The 15,958-nt window shown below is 51.8% G+C and overlaps 1 protein-coding gene across 6 annotated transcripts in view; it reads left to right on the forward strand.

Moving 5' to 3' along the window:
* HSPA12A (heat shock protein family A (Hsp70) member 12A) overlaps window positions 1–15,958 on the forward strand; it is a 110,955-nt gene that overhangs the window by 66,450 nt on the left and 28,547 nt on the right. The gene's annotated exons all lie outside the window — the stretch shown is intronic.

Raw genomic sequence — 15,958 nt, forward strand, 5'->3', positions numbered from 1 at the left:
TTTAAAACGTGTTTGTGCTTTTGGGGACTCCAAAAGACAGCCACCAGGAAGAACCTCTGCTCACTTACCTTCACCTCATTTTCTGAGCACATTAACTGAACTATTGAGGCTGTTTTACTTCCCAGATGTTGAGCATGTGTCGGGGGTAGTTTGCTGACTACCTCCCGATTTCGCTGTCAGAAGCAGGGGCTCCAGGAAGGTAGTAAGTTCTGTAGGAGGAGCCCCTGTTCCTTTGGCTCCCTAAGCCCCCCAAATCTCACAGGGAAGTGGGTTTTGCTAGTGTCCTTTGTTTCCCATAAACTGGCCAAAGAAGTGATCTCCTTTGCTGCCCTCTGTTTTTATAAATCAGACCGGTGGGCTGGTGGTTTCCCTGTGACTGGGAGCAGTGGTTTCTGTACCCAGACTCCTGGCTCCTGTTTGGGACCCAGGCATTGGGGCTCAAGCCTGCTGACTAACAGGCCTCAGCTGGCCTCTCGCTGTCCCCCAGGTTTCCATGGGCTAAAGGCTAAATTCCTCTGGCCACTTCCTTCCTTTCTTGTCCTTTTCTCGTTGTCCTTGAGGGGCCCTTTTTGCCGGTTGGGATAGGAAACTGTTTACAGCACAAACACCAGGAGTCCTGTTCCCAGGGCGGAGATGAAAGCAGGGAAAGCAGAGGCTTGTAGGTGGCGTCTACAGCCAAGCGGGACCTGTGTTGTCAAAGGTCTGGGCTGGGCCTACCCTCTCATTTTACAGATGGGCAAACTGAGGTCAGGGAAGGAGAGAGATTGCCCCGGGACACTGGCAAAGCCAGGATAAGACGCTAGGTCAGGAGACTCGCTCTCCTGCTTCCCAGCTGAACCTGGAGATGGCCTCAGAATCCTTCTCAGCACTGCAAACCCTGACCTTGACCCTGACCCTAACCCTAACCCACTCCAATCCCTTTGAATTGGTTCGAGGTGGCACATGGATCTAAACTCTTTGCCATTAATAAATTCGTGACTTGTCCCTCCCAGCAGGAGTCACACTTTAAAAGAGTGTTTGAAGAAGTAATGCTGAACCGGAGGAGTGAGGAGCCAGATCAATGGCTGTGAGCAAGAGAGTCCTTCACGGTAGAGCCCAGGCACAGCCTCTTCTCCTTGCTCGAATATTCCTTCAGTCGACATTGGCGGTGGCTCATCTTTGGCCCTGGCCCCTGCCAGATGCTTGTTTGAAAAGAGTGTGAAGTGGCACTTGTGGTTGCAGGTAACTGAACCTTTTCTGGCTAAAGAAAGCCAAAAGGAGATTTTAGAGTGAGGATCCTACGGGGGGAACTTGGGCCTGGGAGCCTGGAGTTCTTTCTGCACCTCCCCCCATCTCTTATTCCTGCTGGCGAGGCCACTTAAGAGGGGGACTGGAGCTCCCCAACCAGCAGCTCAGGTGAGCATCAGACAAGTGAGAGAGGCTGTCTTGGACCACCCAGCCCCAGTCGAGTCTTCACATGACTATAGCTGCGTGCGTGCGTTGGCCCCAGGTGAGAAAAGTCAAACTGCAGAGTGCTGTGCAAACAGCTGGTTGGTATGTGAAGCCACTAAATCTTGGAGTTAATTTTTTTCCCCCTTAACAGCAGTGGATAACTGATACAGTCCTTTTTCCTTTCTTTAATTAATTGAATATGATGGGTGATAGATTTAATTAAAATATTTTCATATCTATCCCTGGCAAAATCAAAACGTGACCACATTGTGTCAGGCCCACAGTCTGCGGGGGATTTCACTGCCTGGTGAACTGAGGCACCGAGGAACCACAAACTAGTGGAGATGTGAGGGGGGACTTCTGTGCAGATTTGGGACTTGGTCAGCCATGAGCACTTAGTGCGACTTCTTGTGACTTCGATGAGCCAATCTGACGAAGAAACAGTCCTAGAAAGTGGCAGTGGCCTTAAGAGCCCACGGTGGCTCTGTGGCAGCTCAGGGCCCTGGTCTCTCCGAGCAAGCTAAGGCCCTGCCGGTCTGCTGGGGATACTGGATGGGGGAGGCTGAGGATGGGCACATTGGGGTGCAGCACCCAGCCTGGGCCTGGTGCTTTCAGGGCGCCCCTGGAGGGCACTTGGGAAGCAAGGGTTGTCTGCCCCTGGGTGCCAAGGTTTTGGGAGAGAGTGGCGAGCAGAGGTGCCAAAGACCCAGCAAAGACCTGATTCTGCTGGGGTTTGCTGGGTCCTGCCAGGCCTGTCTTGGGAAGGGCTTCTGTGTGTGTGTGTGTATGTGTGTGTATGTGTGTGTAAGTATGCTTGTGCATGCACATGTGTGGCAAGAGAGAGAGGAAGTAACAGAGGTGGAGGAGAGGGAGGGAGACAGGGAGGGACTGAGAGATGTTAAAGCTTCTGGTAGGTCTTTTCTGGGGGTTCGGGCATGAACCCACAGGAAGCGGCTGGTTAAGGACACTGGGGTCTGCCCCTGCGCTGTCCTCCGTGGCCCCTCCCTGAACATTTGCTGGTGAGATCCACAGTGCTGCGTGCTGGGGGCCAGGCCCGAGGCGCTCAGGAAGGAAGACGGCGGCAGGATGGGATTTATCAAGGCGCCGTAGGAATGTCAGGATGCACTTTGCCCTAGTTATTTTTTGTGTCTTAACCTTGTGTGTTGAATGAAAAACAGACTTTCTCAGCAGGTTGTATTGCGAAGCGGCATGTATTCCTGTGCAGAGGTGAGACAGAACACAGACGTGCAGCTGGGGGCCTGGGAAGATTGCCCCTCAAAAATCGTAGTGGGTGGTGAGGCGGCAGAGGCGGGCCACTTCCTAATGAAATATTAGCCAAAATAAGCTGCAAACCACAAACACAGAAGCCAAAACTATGAGTGACCATGGCAGAGGGGTGGCCCAGCTCATCCTGTGACTCACAAGGACTAGTCGGGGATTTCCGTGTCCCCAGATAGCAGCCCCTCACCTCCTCACGCCAGCAAAGTCCCCCGCCCCCTCACCTATCCCTGCCCCTGCACACAGCCGGGTTCTCCCTCAGAGAGAACTGGCAAATTGGTTTCCATCTGACTATGCTTACAACTCAAGGTGACCCTCCCTGCCCACCTCCCCCGAACCCTTAGGGCCAGAGCCCGTCGGGGGCCATATGATCAGCACACTGCCGGCTCCAGGCATGTTCCCAAATGAGGCAACTGAACATCAGGACTCTAAGCAACGTCAATGATTAAAGGGGTCATCCCAGACTGTGGAAGGGCTGGAGCCCAGCGATGCAGCCAGGTCCTGGGAGCCCAGGGCGGCCTGGGGCCCCGCAGAGCCGTCCCCGCCTGCAGGGAGGCAGGGTTTCTGCTTCAGCACTGAAGGTGGCCCACCGCACACAGGGGGCATTTGGGAGCACTTGGGGGGTGAGTATTGAAGCCAGAAGCAACACCCAAAAAGCATAGCTCCTCTCTTGGACCTGGAGGAGGTGGGGCCAAGGCGTTTTGGGAGCCCCTTCCAGGCGGGTCCCTGAGCTGCGCACTGTCTGGCGGCAGCGTGATATTGTGGGACAGGCTGAGTCCTGGAGTCTCAGCCCTGGAAACTCCCTGAGCTTCTACTAAAGCCCTCGGGGTCACTGGGGAGGCTTAATGGGCAGAGAGGTGGCCCCCACAGTGTGGGAGCCATGTGGTCACCGGGGGCTGATGGAGGCTGGGGTCCTGGTGCAGGAATCAGGAGCAGGCCAGGGCCTCAGGCGGGACCAGCACTGTGGCCAGGGAGCAGGGCACAAAGTGAGGCCGCAGGAGGTGATGGGCGAGAGCCATGCTCCCACTGCTCACCCCGCCCAGCCCCGCCCTCTCCTCTGTCCTCATGCTGTCTGGGCAGGTGCTGGGTAAAAACAAAGATAACTGGTTCTCATGACCAAAGCATTCCACGTTCATCATGGAAAATACAATCCGAAGGAAGGAAGGAGGAAACAGCCAGGGCCCCACACCCAGGAAGGTCTGGTAACCTCGGTGCTCAGCCTTCCAGACTTGCCCGGCGTAAGGAGACGGCTAATACCAGAGGGTCCGGGGAATCAGCTTCCTTCAGAGACGCGGACACAGTGGCTCGACAAGTTACGGTTTACGGGGAAAGACTGGGTGTGGGACATGATGGTTTCTGGGCCTGAAGTGTGTTTCTTCAGAAGCCCCTGTCCTGGGTCATTTCTGTAACACTCCCTCCATACTTGCCCAGCCATAAGCAAGCCACACCCAAGACCCCTCCATTCCTGGACACCAAACACCCAGCAAGCAGGATGGTTGGGCTCCCCAGATGCAGGGCTCTGGCAAGCGGGGCTGGGGCTGGTTGGAGGGCATCCATGAGGGTCAGCTCCTCCCACGGGAAGGACAGGGGGCCTCTTGTCCCCGCAGACTGGTGCACGAGACAAGCCTAGGGGATGGCAGATGGCCTCCCAGATGGCAGAGAACAGCCCAGCTGGTGCAGCCGGTTGTTTGGGGGCAGTCATGATGTGGGGTGCCGTGGTGAGGGGCTAATGGAGGTGTCTTATTGGTTAAAGAGTTAACTCTGAAAAGAAGGGCAGTAGAGAACCACAGTAGGTGCTTGTGGCTGGAAGTAACCTGATGAAATTGCTGGTTGTGACGTGATCCAGGGGGGCTGCCTGGAGGCGGAGTGTAAGGCCCTCTGGGGAGCTCTCCACACTGCCCTGCCTTGGCTCATGCTGTTCCTCTGCCTGCTGTTCCCTCCCATCTTGTTTACTCAGCCGACTGACTTGCCTTTCAAGAAGCCAGTCAAGCACCCCTGCCCCGGGGGGCCTCCCTCACCCTACCCCCCCCCCCCCCCCGGGCACTTACCATGGGTCTAATAGAGGGTGCAGGATAGGATTTTAGTGTTCTTAATTACAGTACTTAAACTGGCACCACGCGCTCTGTTTTGGCCTGAGAACTCATGGTTGGGTTCTCACGAATTAAATGCACATGTGTGTTCACTAGACAAGACTAATGGCAGCCCGATGGGGAAGGCCAAGGAGGGCACGGCCAGACCCACGGGGGGTGGGGCATGGGGGCTGTTTCCCATGGCCTGGGCCTTCCAGCTGAAGAGCTTGCTGGGTGACGCCGAAGTATTGCCCTGCTCCCCTCCGCCTGGTTAGCTTCCCAGAGACCTTCTCGGCCACCAACCCAGAGTGTCCCTAGAGTTGTGGGTGCGCTTCCAGGACCTTCCTAGGTGGGGTGGGCAGTGGGGGGAACAGGCCCCTGCAGGCTCCCTGCCACCAGCTGGCTCCCTCCTCCCAGCCAGGCATTCCTGTGGACACCTCCCAGAGGTCACCTCGGGAGGGGAGGGGAGAGAGGTCGCCACCCTGCACTCTTGACATTCCAGGCTCCGGAGGGGGGTGCCTGCGGGAGTCGGCTGCTCACCCTGCGTCTGGAGTGTTCTGCTCTGCAGAGGGGTGGCCACTGATTAACTGAGCTCCAGCTGCAGCTCTTACAGAGAACAGTGACGCCAGAGGAATGGCCCTGTATGGCCGGCTTCAGGAAGTGGGCGGGCCTGCACGCTGGGGAGGGGGGTGTGGGCAGTGGTGAGGAAGAGCCACCGGCAGACCACCTGGGCTCTTGGATGCCCCAGACACCTTTCCTAAGTCCAAGCTCGGGCAGTCGGCCATCTGGCGAGGTGGTGAGGGTGCAGTGTCTCATGCCCTGGACCTCGGTTCTTACCTACCCTGGCCCTGCAGGGGCTGGCGCAGGGGTCCTGGAGCCAAGTGCACTGAAGCCCACACATGGGCAGTACCCACACAAGCACCAGGGTGTGTGGCACCCATGACGAGTCCAAATATGCTGGGGCCATCCGTGTGGCCTCCCCATGGTCCATACACATGGAATGTGTATTACTCCCTGGGATTCATACAGTTGCATTAAGTGGGAGGCCCCGCTGGCCTCATCACGCTGCTTGGCCTTAGATGGGTCAGGGGACACCCTGGGGACCTTGTGAGTCCCCCAGCTTGGAGTTTCCGCCCCTGCTCTCTGGAGTAGCCTGAGGAAGTAAATCGCATTTCCCAGAAAGTCCATTTCTATTTCTTGGGAAAAGACTTTGAGCAGATTTGGTCCTCAGGGGAATCGCTCATTGATTTTCTTTCTTTGTTTTTCTCTCTCTTCACCGTTCTGGAAGTAGGTCCTCTATTTTAGCTCCTTTCAAGGGTGGTTACTCTTCAAATTTTACCAGACATGCTTAGCAAAGTCTAAAGTTAATATTTTAACTCAGCTTCCTAATGCTTTCTTTGTAAGAATGTCAGTCCACCGTTGAAGGTTTTGTATAAAAAAGGAAAGAATGTGGGATTTTAAACAGGAAGTCTTCAAGAGTCCCGGAAAGGGCTTTTTCCCCTGCCCATCAGGTGAGGGATGTTGTGCGTACAGGTGCCAGGGCCACCTGTGCTGAGGGCGTTGGGTTCCCAGGGGTGACCAGCCCCCTGGGCAGCCCTCCTCCAGGCTGCAGCGGGTGGTCCATGCTTGGCCTCCCCTTTGGAGTGTCTTGTGGCATTTGCCTTCTCTCTCTTTTCTTTGATCTGGAAGCAGCCATTTCTCAGGCAGGTTCCTGCCCCAGGCCCCTGGCTCAGCCGCAGCTCACATGCCAATAGTTACACAGAAGAACGTTTTCATGCTGGTGTGGCCTGCCCTCCTGACAGAGTGAGGCCGTGACTCCCACCGACGGCTGGCTAGGGAGCAGGTCGTTGGGCATCTCCTGGCACATATTCCGGTTATGGGGCCACTGCCTATCTACGGGGAAAGCACCGACAAGTCCTCTGTCCACAGCTCTCCGTCGGGACGGGGCTTGGCACCCGGCTCCGGCCAGCTGGCAGCCTCAGATCATCCAGGGGAAAAGTGAAAACACAGCCGGCGGCTGGGCGCTGTCCCTGCTCTGTGCCTGCGTTCTTGTGTTGTCAGAGAGCAGGGTGTCTGGGGAGCGGCCAGTGCCAGCGATTGCCACTGGCGCGGTCAGAGGCTCTGGGGTTGGCAGCCGGCTTCACCACCGGACAGGGCCTGGGAACCTGCTGCAAAGTCTGCTAGGCAGAGAGGTTAGCCTCTGCCCCAGGGAGGCCGGGGGTGGGGTGGGGGAGCGATGTCCAGGGGTGGGAGTGTCCTCAGGGTGGGGGGGCGGCAGGGAACGGTTTCCTTACAAGGCGGTTTTCTGCAGCCCTTTGATTTTTTTTAATCGAGATATAACACATATAAAATTCACCATTTTAAAGTATACAGTTCAGTGGTTTTGTATGTTCACAGGGTTGTGCAACCGTCACCACTGTCAAATTCCAGAACATTTCATCACCCTAAGAAGAAACCCCCGCCCACTAGCAGTCGCTCCCAATCCCCACTCCTCCAGACTCCGCTCCACTGCCCTGGCTACAGGTTGACAGTGGTACCCACGTGGGCCAGGGCTGAGTCCTGGGGCCTGGGCTGGAATGCGGGAGGGGAAGGACCTTGGCATTGGAGACGGGCCCTTACAGTGACTTCAGGGAGGTGCTTACCCTCTCCGTCTTGGTCGAAGGGTTAAATTGAGGACGTGGCCGTTTTCTCAGCCGCAGTTGGACTGATTTGATGATGATGATGGTGGTGGTGATGGTGATGATGATAAATAACATCTATAATCTGTGGCGTGCGCATCATACATCAGGTTTTATAGATATTTCGTTGATTTGTGTGTTATTTTCTAACAACCTTAGGAAGTATATCCCCCTCCACCCATTTTCCAGGTGAGAAAACTGAGGCTCCGAGAGGCTGAGTAGCTCACCCGGGACATGCATCTGGGAAGGGGCCATGCTAGGATTTGAGCCCAGGCTTTCCTGACTCTGAACCTCTGTGTTATCAGTAGCTCCTCCCTCACCCTGATCTTGGATTTGAAGAATTTGGGCTTTTGAAATGTTTGGTTTCAGAGCCCAAGGAAACTTCTAAGCTTGAAGAGAGCCCGCCCGAGCTTGGGGGAGCCCTGTGGCTGTGGCCTCCTGACTTCCTCGGGCTGTGTGCTCATCTATGACAGGGGGAGTTGTGTGAACATCTCTCAGTAGGCTCATCTTCCAAGAGAAACGTACCTGTGGAGACCCAGCACTGGGTCTGGTACAGGAGTGCAGGCTCAGGGAGGGAGAGCTCCACGCCCAGCCGGGCCTCTTTGGTAACCTCGCCTTTACTTTCTCATCCACAGAATGGGAATAATGACCGCCTCCCAGTCCCCTAACAGCAGGGTCTCATGAGTACACCCTTAAGGCTCTTAGCTTGGTGTGAACTTCACACTCAGTGAGTGCTGGCCACCATAGCTTTCCTGGTAGGTTTCTGGGTTTTGTACGTTTCTGATAATTTCAAATAATATGTGTTTGAACAATCTTGCAAAAGAGCCTAAAGTCAAAAGTGTACATAAACTTGACCTGTGAAGGAATTCAGCAAGTGGTGGGTGGGGCTGTTGCTTATTCAGAGGGTTTCTTCTCCTGCATTTTGCCTCCGTTTCACTGAGACACAGTGATAGAGGCCCTGGGGGTTGGGATTCCCGCTTCCCAGGGCGAAGACAAGGCCAGAGGGAGGTGAGGGAGGTGAGGGAGCTTCTCGGGGCTCCTGCGGGTCTGCACCTGTGGCGTTCTCCACCCGCCACGCCCTGTTCTGCGTTGTCACCAGGAGCCATTTTCTCTTTCTTACCTTCCTCTAAGAACTTGGGTTTTGCTTCTGTTCTGGTTCTGAGGAGACATACCCTTGATTCTCTGGCCTAAGCTGGCTGCCCTGTCTGAGCATGGAGGACCCTGTGCCTACACCCTGGGCCCCCACAGGGACCACCTCCCCCCACCCCCCAGACTTAGAGCTTGTTCTAGTACAAAGGGTCCCAGGGTGACATCTGAATTGGTATTTCATCCCCTGGAGAGAAGATGCCAAGACCTTCCTCACCAGAAGCTTCTTGCCCCTCCCATATGGCCTTGGGAGCCCTTTGAGTCTGAACAAAGCAAAATGGGTGTGTCCTGCTCCTTAAAGAGACCCTGCTTCTCTGCAGGGCCAGGCTCTGGTTCCTCAGAACATGGAGGGGCCCGGCAGTGATGGGGGGAGCACGGGGACTGGGGGGGGGGGGGGGGGGGCAGTCCCCGGCCTCTTCTGTGGCCCTGGGTTCGCAGAGAGGTTTCAAAGTCTAGGAGGACCCTGAGGCTAGGCGGGAGCCCTCCGAGTGGGAGCCAGTTGGTGGCTGGATGCCTCCTTTGCTGTCTGCAAGGGTAACGGTAGAGCCAGCAAAGTTCAGACCCCTTCAGGGCTGTTTAGATTCATCCCAACAGCCTCAGCCCCAGAGAAGCCAGCTGGACGTGTACCCCTCATCCACTCCAAGACCCAGGTCCGAAACATTCCCAAGGTTTCAAAGTTCAAACTGTGTAGGTCTAATGCATGCATATTCTCTGAGTTTGATCATTCATTTGATAAGATGTCTGGGGGGCCTACCTGTACTCTGTATAAGAAAAATATTGTCTTGCCCTCCTGAAGCCAGGAACACAGACATGGAACTGGCACATTGAAACGGCCACTCTCTTATTGTGGAAAATTCAAAACATACAGAAGTAGGGTAAGTAATGTATTGAGCATCCATGAATATCAGGCATCATATTGTTTCATCTGTAAACATTTCAGAATGTATCTCTGAAGTATAATGACCCTTAAACATTACGTAACTACACCATTACCAGTAACTTATTAATATTATCAATATCTGGTCAGTGTTTATAATTCAGACCATTTCCAATTGTCTCATAAGTGATGTAAATTTTTCTGTTCGTTTGAATCATGATCCATGAGGGCCCATGCATTGCAATGACTGCAGTTGCTCTGTGTTTTAAGCTAGGGCAGTCTGTCCCCGGCAGGTCGGGGTGGGCGGGAGCTCATTAGCAATGCAAATTTTCTGCTGTCCTGGACCAATTGGAGTAGAAACTCTGGGGGTGGGGCCAGCTGTCTGTTTTAACCGGGGCTCTGGGTGATTCTGATGCACATTAACATTTGAGAACCTCTAATCTAATCCATAGTTTCCCCTCCTCTGTTCCTATATATTTTCCTTGTAATTTGTTTTTTTTGGAGAAACCTGGCTGTTGTCCTTAGCGTTGCCTCCAGTCTGGGTCCTGCCAGTTGACCTGGGATTATAGGTGCAGATGACCGAATTCCTCTCTCTGTTCCTCCCTCCAACAGAGGTGGGTGCCCTGGAGGATGAGGCAGAAGTGGGGCTTCCAATTTGCTGAATATAATTCATGAAAGTCAGCAGGAAGACCTGTAGAAACCTTTTCGCACCTACCCCAGCCTTGGCCTGGACACACGTGTGCATGTGAACCTGTGGTTGACAGAGACGGCAAACTGCCCCACTCACCATCTGGGATTATAGGGGCTCGGGATCTCACTGTCTCTGGGGAATGCCAGCTGCCCCAGTTCTCTCTCTCTCTCTGGGGCAGCTCATCTCCTAAACCATCTGGGGTGGGGGTGGGGGTGGGGGTGTAACTGGAAGATGCTGCCCAGGGTCAGGGTGGGCCAAGCACAGCCTCTCACTCTGAGCCTGTGCCAGGTGCTGTGGTTTCTGCCACTGCAAATGCTCATTTCCATAATTATTGTTTAGCATTTGGAGAGCGACTATTTCACACTCGGTATTCTTTGCAGCCAGGAGGGTCTCCCAGTTCATGCAATAAAATTTCCATTTACTCTGGACATCAGCTGAGATGATTTAAAAAAAAAAATCCATAAATTATTTACTGAAATGGCTGTTCAGCTTACGGTAATAATGCATTAGTTCAGCTAGCCATGAAGCCTGTTAAAGAGTAATAAATTTCTTTTATTTTCCTTTTTAAAAGATATCTGCCAGTAACCTACACATGACCTTGCACCGATCAGTTTTCAAAAATGACACTGCAGGAGGGCATGCAAGGAGAGAGAATTGGAGAGCTTTTTTCAAGTAGCCTGACTTTAGGCAGTTGTCAGCAACTACCTGTCATCTCAGAGCCAGGAGGAAAGAATGAAAACATCTATTGCATGTTTAAAGCATAACGGCCTTAAAAATCCTTCCTTTTCCCTTTTTTTTTTTTAGAGAGAGAGAAACCTCCGTGTGAGAGAAACAGCAAACATCCACCACCTGCCTCCTGCACGCCCCCTACCAGGGAGCCAGGGAGTCACCATTGTTGAGACCACCTGTCATTTCCCTTGAGCCTGGAGCCTTGTAGAATAAAGGCAGGCCCATGGTTCAGTCTTCATCCTTTAAAATGTTGTGTTTATGGAGCAGGATCGATTTACTGTATCTCGGAAAGTCTACAGTTCTGCTGACGGCCATTTGCTGACTAATGTCTCCAGCGGAGAAGAGCAACAACCAAGTTTCTGAGTTATGGCTGTCTTTGACATATCTTTATCCAACCCATTTTTATTTTCGGAACCTCTGCTTTGATTAAAGCCATTCGAGCCCGGAGCAAATACAATGTGTCTGAGTTTTAAGTCTCGCATTTTATACCAGGAGCCCCACTGAAACATGTTTTTTAATTTTTATACCATGAAGGCAAGCACAATGAGCATTAACCTAACAAGTTAAACGAGTTCCTCCTCAACTACCTGGTTTGGGGCTCTGAAAAAGTCCCGAGTCATACTTTAGATCCTCTGCTTTGCTGCAAAAAATATTTTAATTTTATCTATATATCCCCTTTTGCTGCAAATATTATTTTAAAAGTCATGTGTTGGGGGCTGGGTCCCAGGTTAAGAGTGAACCTAGAAACCGCCAAATCAACTCATTTTTGTATTCACTAAACTAAAAAGGATTGCACAGTAAATATACAAAACAGAAGTGCTGTTAAATTAGCTAAAATTGGTAGCAAAGGAGATCCGACAATAATTCTCTGTTGGTTGACCAGAAAGCTGCAGTGGCCCTTTTTTCTCCATGAAACCATGGTTGTGTGGCTCAGAGTTTGCATTCCCGAAATGGTGTTGTTCCGATTTTTTTGATGTGAAACCATCAAATCCCTCTGTGTTACTGCATTTCAGGGGAACTTAGTGCTTGAAGGGTGAGGTGCTTTGAGTGTCTGTTTAATCTACTCGGAACAGTGTGGTAGGTTTGTCTTCAAACTCCCAGAGTTTTTGGCTTTGCCCTTGACTACACTCCCTGGTAAAGCATTTTCCTTTCATCTCTCCTCCTCTCCCTGCCTTCACAGATGGGCCTCCATTTCTTTTCATCAGCTTCCTTTCTCTCCTCCAAGCCTGCACTCTACAAATCTCCGTTCTTGTTGGGCTTTTAGCTTTGCCTTTCTCTCCTCTTTCCCGATGTGCCCCTGGCGCCCTGTGTGTACTGACCTGGAATATCCCATAGGTGGGAGCAGTCACGGGCAGATGTTCTTGTACTGGCTTTGCAGAGAAGCATAAACGGGGCTGCAGCTAATGACAGAATGTCTCACAGGGGATCATGGCCCCTGTGTATTGGGAGCCAGGTCATACGACATGTACTTTGTATATATAGACACCTCATGCATCAACTCTCTCTTGTTGTAGATAATATCTAGTCAAGTACTCTTAGATCAGTAGATAATATTCCACTGACCCCCTTGTGTTTATTCCTAACCACTTATTTATCGAATGGAAGCTCTCAAGCTTTGCTGGGGCTATTAGCGCGCCAGAGACTTTCCATACCCCTCAGGGCTAAAGGAGGCTTTTCCATGTTCTTTTCCCCAATAATTAAAAAGAAATTTTTTTTTTGTTAATCCTCACCCGAGGATATTTTTCCATTGATTTTGAGAATGGAAGGGAGGGGGAGAGAGAGAGAGAGAGAGAGAGAGAGAGAGAGAATTATCAATGTGAGAGACACATCAATTGGTTGCCTCCCACACGAGCCCTGACCAAGGCCATGCATGGATCGAGCCTGCAACTGAGGTATGAGCCCTTGACCGGCATTGAACCCAGGACCCTTCAGTTCAAGGGCTGTCACTCTATCCACTGAGCCAAATTGGCTAGGGCTCCCCAAGAATTTTTGAGCACCACTTTGACATCCTAAATAGATAAAGAAACATTAGCTTGAGAACAAAGTTGTCACTGTAGGCTTTGTATATTCCTGCACTGGACTGATGCACATTAAGCGGTGGCTTACCTTTGATTTGGGATGTGGAGAGCTGTAGGTGTGGGTGTGCATGATAGTCACATATCTATAAAAATGTTGCTGCGTGCCTTTTTTTTGCAGATCAGTTTTAAATCTTTACACAGTGTAGCTGCATTTTAATTTCAGATGGAAGAAGTCCGTGAAGTTTAATTGCCTCTACTAGGCCTGGTTGAGTGATCAGCAAGTCAAATGATTAATTTCCTACTGAACAGAGACAGAGGGGGAGGGATTCGCAGGGAGAACCCCGCAGGGCCTTGGTTCTTGCCCTGAATATCCTGGAGTCCTCCGGGGCCCGAGGCCTGTGTGGCCCAACACATGCAATTTTGCTCGTCAGTGGGCCATGCTCTGAGGAGGGCTGAGTGATGGGATAATTAGAACCAAGCCGACGGCGGGGTGGATGGTATGTCTGCAGCTAATAGCTTGTTTGCTAATTGCCAACACCAGATTTTCTGGGTAATTAGACATTTGGTTTCTTCCAAGACCTTCTGTGCAAACGTGGACACATGGCCGTAGGCCTTCCAGATAGCAGGTGGGGAGAGGGTGGCTCCAGTGCAGGCTGGCATCTCTCTGCTGGCTGCCCCAAGGGCCATGGCAGGGCAGACGTCTCCCCAACAGGTGGACAGAACCATCTGGCTGGACCCCTAGTGGAGAGGCCAAATCCCCCAGCTTTTATAGCAGCGGATGCCCCTGTGCTAGGAGATCAGCAAAGAAGGCAGAGACCAGCAGGCTGGTCCAGGAGCCTGGCTCTGTCTCCATTCTCCTTCCAAGAGCACTGAGGTTTGGGTGCTAATAGGAATCAGAAATTGCTCCCCCTCTCAGATGGGCAAGTTAATTTTTTTTAAATAAAAAATATTAGTTGTGGTAAAGTAAAAAATATATAATAAATATAAGATGTAAGATTTGCCATTTTAACCATTTTTAAGTGTACAAATCTTTGGAAATAATTACAGTCAGTATTGTGTAACCATCACTACTGCCTGTTTCCAAAACTTTTTCCTTACCAATATAGAAACAGTACACGCTCTGTTCCTGCCTCCTTCCAGCTCCGGGCAACCTCGAATCTACCTCCTGTCTCTATGAATTGGCCTTTTCTAGATATTTCATATAAGTGGAATCACACTGTATTTCACCTTTTGTGCCTAGCTTATTTCACTTAGCATAATGTGTTCTAGATTCATCTATGTTATGACATGTATGAGAATTTTATTCCTTTTTACAGCTGAATAATACTCCATTATATGGATATACCATGTTTTGATTACCTATTCATCCATTGGTGGATACTAGGTTCTTTCTACATTGTGCTTATTGTGACTGCAATGACATTCACATACAAGTATCCATTGAATCCTTGTTTTCAGTTCTTTGGGGCAGATACCTAGGAGTGGAATTGCTGGGTCATACGGTAATTCTATATTTGACTTTTTGAGGAACCACCAAACTCTTCCCCAGTGGCTGTGCCATCTCACATTCCCACCAGATATATATAAGGGTTCCGATTTGTCCACATCCTTGCCAACATTTGTCATTTCTGTTCCTTTTTTATGATAGCCATCCTCGTGGGTGTGAAACAGTATCTCATGGTGGTTTTGATTTGCATTTCTCTAACGATTACTAATGTCAAACATCTTTGCTACCATTTGTATATATTCTTTGGAGAAATGCCTGAGTCCTTTGCCCAGCCAGTTGATCTTTTTGCCTCTGCACCTTTCTCCCCGCGGTTGGAATTGAGCCTCATCAGGAGAGGGGAGGTGGCTGTGCAGAGTGGAAGCCTCACGTCCACTCTTCAATGATTCATGCCGTTCCCTCAGCCCGTTCGGCACCCATGGCCATGATGCTGTTTGAGTTCTCACCAAGCAGGAAAAAAGGATCGGCAAGTGCGTGGGATTACCCAGTGGTTGACGGCGGAGACCGAGGGAGCCGCTCCTGGTCTCCTCTTGAAGCAGACAGGCCCTTCTCAGACACCCCACACCCTCTGGTTGCCTTGACCACAAGTTTTATTTTAGCAAATTACCATTTTTTCCTCCCGGGTACTAGGCTGTGTACCGAGTGGAGCCGTATTTGTAGAGCACCCCGGATGGCGCCTGGCATTTGTAGGTGCCCAGAGTCTGGCATCGTCTCTGCAGTGAGAGCCCACAGTTCTTGATCTGCGGCCCTGCCAGTCCTGGGCAGCGGGAAGGGACAGCCGTGCGGAGCCTCTGGCACTGACCGGGCACAGTGTGACTTCTCCTTGGGTGCTCACTCCTGGGCGAGAGCCCCTGGGCTGTGCCCAGGTTTCAGGACAGATATCCGCGCCTGAATAATGGCAGGAGCAGCCGGGCAGTTGGCAGAACGATGTTCATGCGGCTTCGCTGGTGGCCCTTCTCCGGTTTGGCCTTGAATCTGTGGTGGGGCCTGTCTTCGGGGCCCAGGAATGCTAGCCTACCTGTCTTTCCGCTGTGGATTTTCTTACTGAAAGTCAAAACCCTTCAGTGTCACGGAAGAGAGATGAGGTCCCCATAGGCTGGCGGGGTCTCAAGCCAGAGGGAGGCAGGAGATGATGCTTCCACCAGGAAGGAAGTTCTTTCGGGAAGGTGCGCTCGTGGCCTGTATTCCTACGTGAGGGGTTGTTCCTGGAAAGTGCACATGAAAGTTCACACGTCATTTCAGGTGCAGGTTCCTCCCATCCACATGGAGGCTGGTTAGGAGATGGCTCTGCGGGGGCAGGAGCCAGGACTGGGGCGGTCTGGGGACTGGCAGACGCCCTGCTAAGTGGGAGTTGGATGGCACCTACTGAGAGGACTGCGGGTCCCTGGGAGAAAAGGAATGTCTTATTTGGTCAAGTTTTATTTTATTTTTTTATTTTTATTTACTTTTTGTTAATCTTCACCTGAGGATATTTTTTCCATTGATTTTTAGAGAGAGTGGAAGGGAGAGGGGGAGACAGAGAGAAACATTGATGTGA

This window comes from Myotis yumanensis, unplaced genomic scaffold (genome assembly GCF_028538775.1).
Source record: "Myotis yumanensis isolate MYYU_CA2020_CCGP unplaced genomic scaffold, mMyoYum1.0.hap1 SCAF_13, whole genome shotgun sequence".
NCBI classification, from domain to species: Eukaryota; Metazoa; Chordata; class Mammalia; order Chiroptera; family Vespertilionidae; genus Myotis; species Myotis yumanensis.